The sequence below is a fragment of the Poromitra crassiceps genome (genome assembly GCF_964638095.1).
Source record: "Poromitra crassiceps genome assembly, chromosome: 28".
NCBI classification, from domain to species: domain Eukaryota; kingdom Metazoa; phylum Chordata; class Actinopteri; order Beryciformes; family Melamphaidae; genus Poromitra; species Poromitra crassiceps.
Window position 1 is genome coordinate 12,290,582 of NC_139651.1, and position 10,000 is coordinate 12,300,581.

The following is a 10,000-nucleotide window of genomic DNA, read 5'->3' on the forward strand; positions in this document are numbered from 1 at the left end:
AACACGTTGTCTCGTTGTGTTTGGAGTGAGAGAGGCACAGACCAACATGTTGTCTCGTTGTGTTTGGAGTGAGAGAGGCACAGACCAACACGTTGTGTTGTTGTGTTTGGAGTGAGAGAGGCACAGACCAACACGTTGTCTTGTTGTGTTTGGAGTAAGAGAGGCACAGACCAACACGTTGTCTCGTTGTGTTTGGAGTGAGAGAGGCACAGACCAACACGTTGTCTTGTTGTGTTTGGAGTGAGAGAGGCACAGACCAACATGTCTTGTTGTGTTTGGAGTGAGAGAGACACAGACCAACACGTTCTCTTGTTGTGTTTGGAGTGAGAGAGGCACAGACCAACACGTTGTCGTGTTGTGTTTGGAGTGAGAGAGGCACAGACCAACACGTTGTCTTGTTGTGTTTGGAGTGAGAGAGGCACAGACCAACACGTTGTCGTGTTGTGTTTGGAGTGAGAGAGGCACAGACCAACACGTTGTCTTGTTGTGTTTGGAGTGAGAGAGGCACAGACCAACACGTTGTCTCATTGTGTTTGGAGTGAGAGAGGCACAGACCAACACGTTGTCGTGTTGTGTTTGGAGTGAGAGAGGCACAGACCAACACGTTGTCGTGTTGTGTTTGGAGTGAGAGAGGCACAGACCAACACGTTCTCTTGTTGTGTTTGGAGTGAGAGAGGCACAGACCAACACGTTGTCTTGTTGTGTTTGGAGCGAGAGAGGCACAGACCAACACATGATGACGTCCTCCTGACATCTGGTACAACAGGAAGAGGAGATAATAGGCTGCACTTTGTACAACTGGAAGTCAACGCTCTCTCTACACACTGGCCTCTGTGGAGGAGTAGAGACACACTTGATTGCCTCCATCTCATGTTTGAACCTTACAGTGCTAAAATAACACAGTCCAACAATGACTAATCCAAACCGCCTGCTCACACACCCTGCTCTGCTAACAAGGCAACATGTCGCTAGGTCGCGTTAGCTTCAGTCCAGGATGTGTTCCTCCTCGATCTCTCTCTCTGGAGAGAAATAATAAAACAAAATCCTCAGATCAAAAGTCCTCACATGCTGTATATACAGTATATGGAGGTTTTTATTCCAAACTGAAGCACTTTACGCCAACGGCGGCTACACAGTGAGAGGTGATTGTAGCAGCATGGTTTACATAACGATATACATATAGCTATTCCATAGCCATAGTGGTTTTTCCTATTTGTTTTTTCCCTCTCTATATCCGTGTCATTTCTCGTGGCGTTCCCGAGGAGTCAAATATATTAAATATTCCGGCGTGGTTCGGGAGGAGCGAGCTTTGCCAGCGCAGCTAAAATCAAAAGCCTTTGTGGAGCAGTGACCAGATTCTAAATGCTCGGGACGATCAATAAATGTGGGGGGCTGTCGAGGCGCACTCTCGTGCATTCGTGCGAATGTCTGTGTGTGTGTGTGCGTGTGTGTGTGTGCGTGTGTGTATCCTGACCCTGCCTGTGTGCAAAATGCATGTGTTGTGACAGCAAGTGTGTGTGTGTGTGTGTGTGTGTGTGTGTGTGTGTGTGTGTATGTGTGTGTGTGTGTGTGTGTGTGTGTGTGTGTGTGTGTGAGTGTGTCTGCCTGTGTGTATGTGCGTGTGTGTGCATGTGTGTGTCCTAACAGCTCCTCTGCCTGGCTGCTGCTACAAGCTTTTCTGTATAGTATCATCAAGAATCCCAATGACCCAGGTGGCACACCAATAGAGAAAACCAATATCGTTCCCATTTTCCCACGTCCAAAAAACCTCGTTCCTCCGTTTCCTTTCCCCATCCCAGGGATCCTTTCCCATGTGAGCATTATTCCAGCATGGGAGAATTCCCAGGGAAAAGTGGAAACGCAGTAACGACGGCTTGAGAATGTCAAGGCGTGATAATAAACACCGAGGCCAAACAGCGGGGGTGTTCCGACGTCATTTACATGATCATTGGGCTCCATTATCACGTCCGCGCCAAACCAAAATGTATTGATTGTCACGTAGGCCCGAGGGGGGGGTGGGAGGGGCTTACAATGACACAAAAAAACACAAACGTTTGGTTTCTCTTCAGAAAAACGATGATTCCCCGACGCCATATTATGAAGCTAATGCGGACTAACGCACATTTGTTTTTGCCGCCATGTTTGTTTGTTCTGCTCCCTGCACTCTCTCTGTTTTGTAAAAACACACATTATAAAGAGATGCTTTTAAGTTCGGATCAGGTGATGGTCGGTCTTCTTTGCTTTATCTGTAACCGCGGCATGAATATGCGATGGAGAGAGAGAGAGAGAGAGAAACGGTGAACCTTGAGGACTTCTAAAAGCGTCGGTTCTGCCGGGCGAGTAATAATAATGCATCTACGCTTTTCACCGGTTTCACCTTCTCTCCCCCGCTGATGTCGAAAACAAAAGCAGCCCCGAAGTGAAGGGAAAGAAGAAATCACCGAGACCTTTCGAGACTTCATTAGAGAAAGTATAGCCGAGACTTTTTCCCAAACACGGCGTCTCTTCGGGGGGGCGGGAAGGCGAGGAAATCAACCTTTTCACCTTGCTGCGGGAAAAACAGGCGTCCCGACGAGACGAGCCGCGCACAAGACAACCCGCGTGCACACAAACAACCTTGAGTTTCATCAAGGAAATTCTCACATTGAATGATAAAGAGAGGCTCAGGGGACGCGCGGCAACAACCCGAGCAGCTTATCGCCTCCGCCTCCCAAATTTGGCCACTCTGTCTTGTGTGTCTGCTGAAAGTCAACATAGGGTGACCCAGTTGCACTTTACGCGGCATGTTGTCTTGCTAGTTAATCCACCATATGTAATCCAGACAGGAGGGGGAAAAAGTGTCTTGTTTTTCTTTCAATAGACCCTTTTCACGGGGGCCATTTTGTGTCAAAAAGGCAGGGTAAACACAGGTGCAAGCAATACACTAATGAGGGTTTCCAAATTCCAATCATAGAAGTTTGAAACCCTCATTAGTGTTTTACTTGCACCTGTGTTTACCCTGCCTTTTGGACACAAAATGGCCCCCGTGAGAAGGGTCTATTATATCGTCGAGACGTACACATCGAAAAAACTACCAGCGATCAATGTCATTAGCCCTATACCCCGAGACAAAAACACAGATGCATTTCTCATTGTAGGCAAACAGACACTACTGTGTACGCCAAAGACACAACCGCACTATTTGAAAAGGCTCGCATGTAATATGCCCGCGGCCGGTGTGTGTGCATTGCACTTTAGACAATTATTTGTGTACCTTGACGATTACCAGGGACGTCCAGTGTCCACTGCGGCGTGACCGAAAATAGCAAGGTAAAATAAGGTTAGCGTAGCGATCGACTGTCCCAACTGCAGAGGACATGAACCTGCAGGGGCCTGGTCAACAAATATCAAATGAGTTGTGCTGCTGAACGCATGGATCCAGCACAGTACAAAACACTCGAAAAGCGCCGGGGCCGATGCCCGGATCAGACGCCAGGCGGTGCCAGGCCCGTTCTGCTGGATATACACAGCAGAACCCAATGTGATCACCACCAATATAGAGCCGTTATCAATCTAACTGCCTCGAAGCTTTTAGGGCCTTTTGCTAAAATGCCACTGCTTCTCAAAGGGCCATTAGTCCTTATAGGATTAATGGCTACTTGAAAAACATCTGTTAAAAGTACTTATGTCTTGCTACGTTATTTCATCTGTCATTATTGTTTGCCGTGTACGTACATGCGCAGTCATTATGTAAATGAGCAAAGGATGGAGAGAGAGAGAGAGAGAGAGAGAGAGAGAGAGAGACGGAGAGAGAGAGAGAGAGAGAGATGGGGAAATATAAGAAGCAGGACCCTGTCTGTCTTAACTATTAGCTCTTCTTGGATCGCTGTCTTTGACTGTAACACAGAGCAGACCTCCACTTCCTCTGTAGATTTTCACAGTTCTGTGTCATGCAGAGATTTGTCAGGGCTCCCAGATGGCCGTTATTATCAATAGATTGTTTATAGGTCTAATTCGTCTCTGTCAAATTACGGAAAAAAAAGCAAAAATCCAAGCCACTATATGGCGGCGGACATTGAATCGTTAATGATTTATATACTGTAGGCCGGTGGTTCTCGAAACTTTTTCGCGCCATCAAGGACCCCTAAACTGACACAAATTAGACCACGGACCACCGTTTGATAAGATTTTGTCCCAGGGCCACCCCCCAACCCCCCCCTCCCATCTGATTAGATTTTTGCTCTTAAAGGCTTTATTACAGAAAAGTGTATGAAACCCATGACCAAAACAGTTATACACTACATCCTGCTATTGTGTTATTTATGGATGGAATTATAGTGAAAATAATGATTCTCCTTTTTGCCTTCAAGCACCGCTGGGGGTTCCCGGACCACACTTTGAGAAGCACTGATATATGTATATATATATAGGCTATATATTATAGGCTATATATATATATATAATATATATAGCCTATAGCCTATATATATATATATATATATATATATATATATATATAGGCTATATATATAGTGTATATATATATATATATAGCCTATAGATATAGGCTATCTCACTGGTAAGAGACAACACATTGTCCATTAATTAACATGTAGGTTTCTGTGTACGTATTGGGCCTAAAACATGCAGCTTTTAGGCTATATTATGATACATGCTGTCACTTAGAAATCTATTCAGCCCCAGATACATTCACACAAGCAGCGATCATCAGCGACAAACATGTGCCTACTGCCTATCATTCAAGTTCATCGATCATCTCACCTTACCTCATTTCAAAAGTACAAGTACGACCAGCAATGAGCTTCCTCCAAAACTGCTAGGCCCCATTTCAATAGGGAAGGATTACACTGGAATACGGCCTTGTGTGTGCACACGGGATTGTCTCCTCAAAAGCCGTCCAAGTCCTGTCAGATCCAGCCACCCCAGACACACGGCTCGACGTGAACCTAATTTCACCTATAATCAGCTTAGTCAATAGCAACCGTTTGCCGCGACTTTGGTAGACATGCAAATAGGACTTAACTATGCCTGTGCTTAATTCCTCAAATGTTCAAGTCAAGCGGAGGTCCTTCTTTAGCTCTTCCAAAACATCTCCAATTTGAGAGAGAGAGAGAGAGAGAGAGAGAGAGAGAGAGAGAGAGAGAGAATGAAATGGATGAAACTCCAAACTCCGGAGTCGATTGTCCTTTTTTTCTCTTTGCCTGGCAAGCAGAGGCATCTCTGATTTGAGTGTGCTTGAGGTAGCAGTACACAGTGTGTGTTTTCATTTCAAACCAACATGGCAAACAAACGCTGACAGATCTGTTGCCCCCTTTCTCCCCGTTTGCGCTCGCTCTCCCTCAAATGACGGGGGAAACACACACAACACACAAGTATATTATAGTGCTCCTTCTCATTGGGATGTGTGTTCTGTTCAGCAGCAGCACACGAAAACACACACATCGACACACACAAATAGGTGCAACATGAAGCTAACAATAGACATAATAGTGGTGTAAAACCAAGCGGGGGTGGGGGGGGACTGTTCCGTTTCAATTCACTGATACCACTAATGGCTTCTCTTAGCAGCTCCATGAAATCCAGCAGCTGTCATGACGCTGCCTGAGAGCGCTGAGAGGAGGGAGAGTCATCCCCATAAGGACAGAGGCACCGCGCCTTCATGTTTGGCTCAACATCTGCTCCTCTGCACTCCAGCTTTTACAGCAATAAACGGGCAAACAAAAGAGGTGGGAGGTGAAATGATTACATTTTCCATTTCAAAGCAGTGCTATGGTTTCTATCTCCCCCCCCCCCACCGCCCCCCCCTCTGTCTCTTCTTAAAGTGCTTACTGGACACGAGGTAGAAGTGGAGATCAAGTTTAAATTCAGAGGACAGGACAAACGGGGATGAGGTAAGCAGCGAGGTAACGCAATGTTCAGGACGCGGACAGAAACTAAATAAGGTCGGTCACCAGATTCCAGTCGGTTGACAGTTGTTTTGGCAAAAGAGCCTGAGAGTCTATCTCGATCTGATCTCTAAACTGTTGCAAAGCATTTGGCTATCAGCTCAGTCAGGGCTAAAGCAAACATCGTGTGTGCGTGTGTGTGTGTGTGTGTGTGTGTGTGTGTGCACGTGCGCGTGTGTGAGTGCGTGCGTGCGTGAGAGATAGCACATGTGATACTTTAGTTCAACTTTGTGTAAGTGATCAGCACACAAAATAAACAAAGGTTTCCTGTCACCCGTTTTTTAAATGATTATTATATCAAAGAAATGCCAGATGCAATTCTTGTCAACAACAAAAACTTCTGTTATAACGATGACATCCAATTTCTATGTTTCAGTTTGGCTGAACTTCCTCTAATCTCATTCTTGGTAATTAGTATTCTTCCTTCCTTCCTTCCTCCCTTGTTTCCTTAAATCCTCCCCCCACAACCATCCATCCATCTATCCATCCATTCATTCATTCATTCATGTTCAGTTGCACATATGTACGTTAGCACTGAAGCGCAGTGAAATCAAATTCAACGTCGACTAAAACAAGTACAATCTATTTGTACAACAAAGAAATGCCATCTGCACCTGTCTCTCCAAAAAGCAAATCCTGTCATATCATAATAAACGTTAATACCACTACTATACATTTTGCTTTTCAAAGAAAATGTCTTGGTCAGTGCATCCTTATAGGCTATATATCCCTTCCCTTCACTGTGTTACAATGTATCAACTCATCGCTGGCAAAAGCCACAAAATGTAACAATGTAACAATGTTCTCACACACACACACACACACACATACAGAAAAAACTTCACAACACGTGATAGCAACGTTTCCCCCCTTTAAAAGTCTAAAACTTTCTCAGTGGAGAAGCAGATAGAGGGGGAAAAAACATGGATCCTATTCCAATCTAGTGTGAGTGAGAGAGGAGAGGAGAGAGAGAAAGGTACTGGAGGTGCTTGGGGGACGGATTTAAATCAACCAAGATGGCGAGAGGCTTGTTGTTTTGGAAGGGGCAGAAAAAAATGGAGGATATTGTAATATACACAAAGGGATAAATTTCAACAAGTCGGCCAGGCGGCGGCTCTGCCTGGGCTGCCTGCGTGCCTCTCCGTTTGAGGAAGCCACCGCGATCAGCAGCTCTAGGCAGAGAGCCTGGCCAATGTTTGCAAACACGATCGCTCAAACTCGCACCAGCTGTGGAGCAAAATAAATAATATTATACATCCCGCTTTAATCCGAGGCGAAGGGGATATTTATGTATTTGTCGCTAATTGTTTTGTATTCGCGTTGAGGGGACTATTAAACTGGATGGATTTAACGGACAGCGAGGACCAGCGGCGGTTAGTCCAGTGCCTCCCCTAGTTTACCCTGACGATTACAACAGCAACACAAATATGCCACCAAAACCAACAACCGTACATAGATCCGCGGTACATTAAAGCAATAAACAATAACCCCCGGAGCCGATCAAAAGTTACATTTCTCACTGATAAAAACAAGTTGTTATCAAAGACAACCGCGCAAGAGGGAGAACGCGAGAGAGGGAGAGAGAGAGAGAGGGACACAAAGACGATTCCCACTATCAGGTCACCACCACCGCACACACTGACGAGGAAAAACACTTCGTTTTTATATCAAGAAAAAAAAACTTTGTGGATTTGACCCGATCTAACCAGCCGACGACTCGCCCCCGATCGCGGATTGAATGAATTACATCGTCATCGTTATAAACAAGTTCCAATAATCCAGTACAAGCAGAGAAAAGCGAAGAAACTAAAACACAGGGAAAGGCAAGCCAGCTAAACGTAACGTACACTGCTCATCGCTTGTTCCGCGGATGAAAAAAACACACACACACCGAAGCGTAAGCTGTGAAATAAAAGACTTACCTTTTTTCTTTTTTTACTTTCGGCACTTTAGTTATTTCCAACGTGGATGTTTGAGTTCGCGTAACACTTCGGCTGACCTTCCTCTCCGTCTCTTTTTCCTTGTTCGATTATGGTTATGAAAGAGGTCGGGGACGAAATGCTAAAGAAGGGAATTGGCCAGTAATTGAGTCTCGGTGTGTGTGAGTGTGTGTGTGTAGTTACTAACAGCAGATTGAAGGAGACTCTTCTCAAGGTTTATTCAGCTCCACTTCAAGGAACCGACCTGACGTCAGCTCAACACTGCCACACAAAGAAAACTTATTATTTGTGCAGCCAGCAGCGGTAGTCGACGGGAGAGGATACTACAATTACTGACCGTTTTATTACTTTTAATGTGACATTGTAATTGGCTCTCCCACAACATAGCGGTATAACTTTAATTGATGTGGTCGTAACTTAAAACCCGTGCAGTGATCATCGCAAGGCAAGCAAGCATATTCAACAATGTGTCTAGAGAAATTATTATTTTTTATAATAATAAATTAATATAATTTTTTTTAAGAAAATCATTAATTTGTGCCTCTGCCCTCACATATATTTTCCACATCACTTAAATCAGTTTGTTAGTAGGCTACTTATTATGATGTATATGGCCAGTATTTATGTCATGCAGATTTATGTTGGTCTAACTGGTGACTAAACTGGCTTTAGGAGGCTATATCCTCCACTGCATCCCTGAACATGTCCGCATTAAATCAACAATGTGTACATATATCAGGCAGCTTGTTTAGGAGAGAGAAGTTGTAAAATCCACTCCATAAGATATTTCCAAACTGCACAGAAAACTGTCCTTTCATTCCACCACCACCCCCCTTGTCTTTGTAACTTTATTTTGGAAAGTGCTATATAAATACAGTTGATTGTTACATTTAAGAAACCTGTTGTTGTCTTTTAAACCGAATGCTCAGCTGATGTTGGACTGAGGAAGAATCATAATTGATTTAATTAATTTTAAAGGGCTATTAGGCATGTGATACTCTCATCCTCGGGCTACTGCTGTAATGAATTAATCACTTAATAATTTACTTCAATTAAACTCTTGTGTTTAATTGATTTCAAGTTTTGAAAAAACTATCGTCGTCATGTGTCGATGCGGAAGGCAGAAAAAAGTGTTTATGCAACTTCAAAATGATGAGAGCTGGGAAGATGATACGTGATCAAACAGTAACACAGGGTGGAAATTAAGCCGAACAAAAAAGAACCCAAATGGAACAGATCCTCCCCAGCAGAGGAGATCAATACTCGGCCTGGCAAAGACAGCCATCTGTGCCTAATTGTAGGCCTTACCTCCTCTACTGAGCGCACAATAAGCAACAGGCTGAACGCAGGCCCCCTGACCCAGACTGGCTTTCCAGACAGGGGAAGATTATTTCATTCAACTGGAAAACAACAAGGGGGAGGGCGGGAGGGGAGGGTAGGGGGAGAGAGGGGAGGGAGGGAGGGTAGGGGGGAGAGAGGGGGGTTTTTGCAGATGGAATGGGCAACTGTTCTTATGCCCCACCCTGATGATGAGTATGAGGACGGGTCACAAGAGCCAACTGGTGCGTCCCACGTGTCACATGATCGCCACCACCAGTTTGTATCCATTTGAACAGGTATTATGCACGGATTAACAAACTGTTCACCGTTGCTTTATAGACACCTCGTAAATCACAATGCAAACACAATGAACTCATTGTTACCACTGTGATGGAGTGTGGGTTTACAACGCGCATTCATATTAATGCTTCATAAACATTATAAATGACCATACATATATTCAGTTTTCTCTCTCTCTCTTTCTTCTGCTGGTTTGTCACTATGCACAAAAGTGGCACCCGACCTCTCCTGACTTTATTAAGAGTTACAATGATACGTTATTGTTGTGTTAATTATCTGATTGATCTGTTCTTTTTTTTTTTTTTTACTGGAAGAAGACATGGCGTCAACAATATAGGCGGGGGGGTCTGATGAAACATTGATGATCATCCGAGGTTGGAGGATGGAGTGGACACAGAACCAGCTTATTCAGCTTGTGGTGTGCAGTTAAAGCCATTTTATAAGCTTGCTCTCATCCTCTTTGGACATTGATTTTTCTCTCTGCCCCTTTCCATT

General features: G+C 44.5%; 1 protein-coding gene across 4 annotated transcripts in view; it reads right to left on the minus strand.

Annotated features, from left to right (window-relative positions):
* Positions 1 to 7,939, minus strand: part of baz2ba (bromodomain adjacent to zinc finger domain, 2Ba) — a gene marked incomplete at its 3' end in the record, with an annotated part of 112,039 nt that extends 104,100 nt beyond the window's left edge. For all 4 annotated transcript variants that reach the window (XM_083662299.1, XM_083662298.1, XM_083662297.1 and 1 more), the window contains exon 1: positions 7,868 to 7,939. The remainder of the gene's footprint in view (positions 1 to 7,867) is intronic.
* Between the last annotated feature and the right edge of the window lie 2,061 nt (positions 7,940 to 10,000).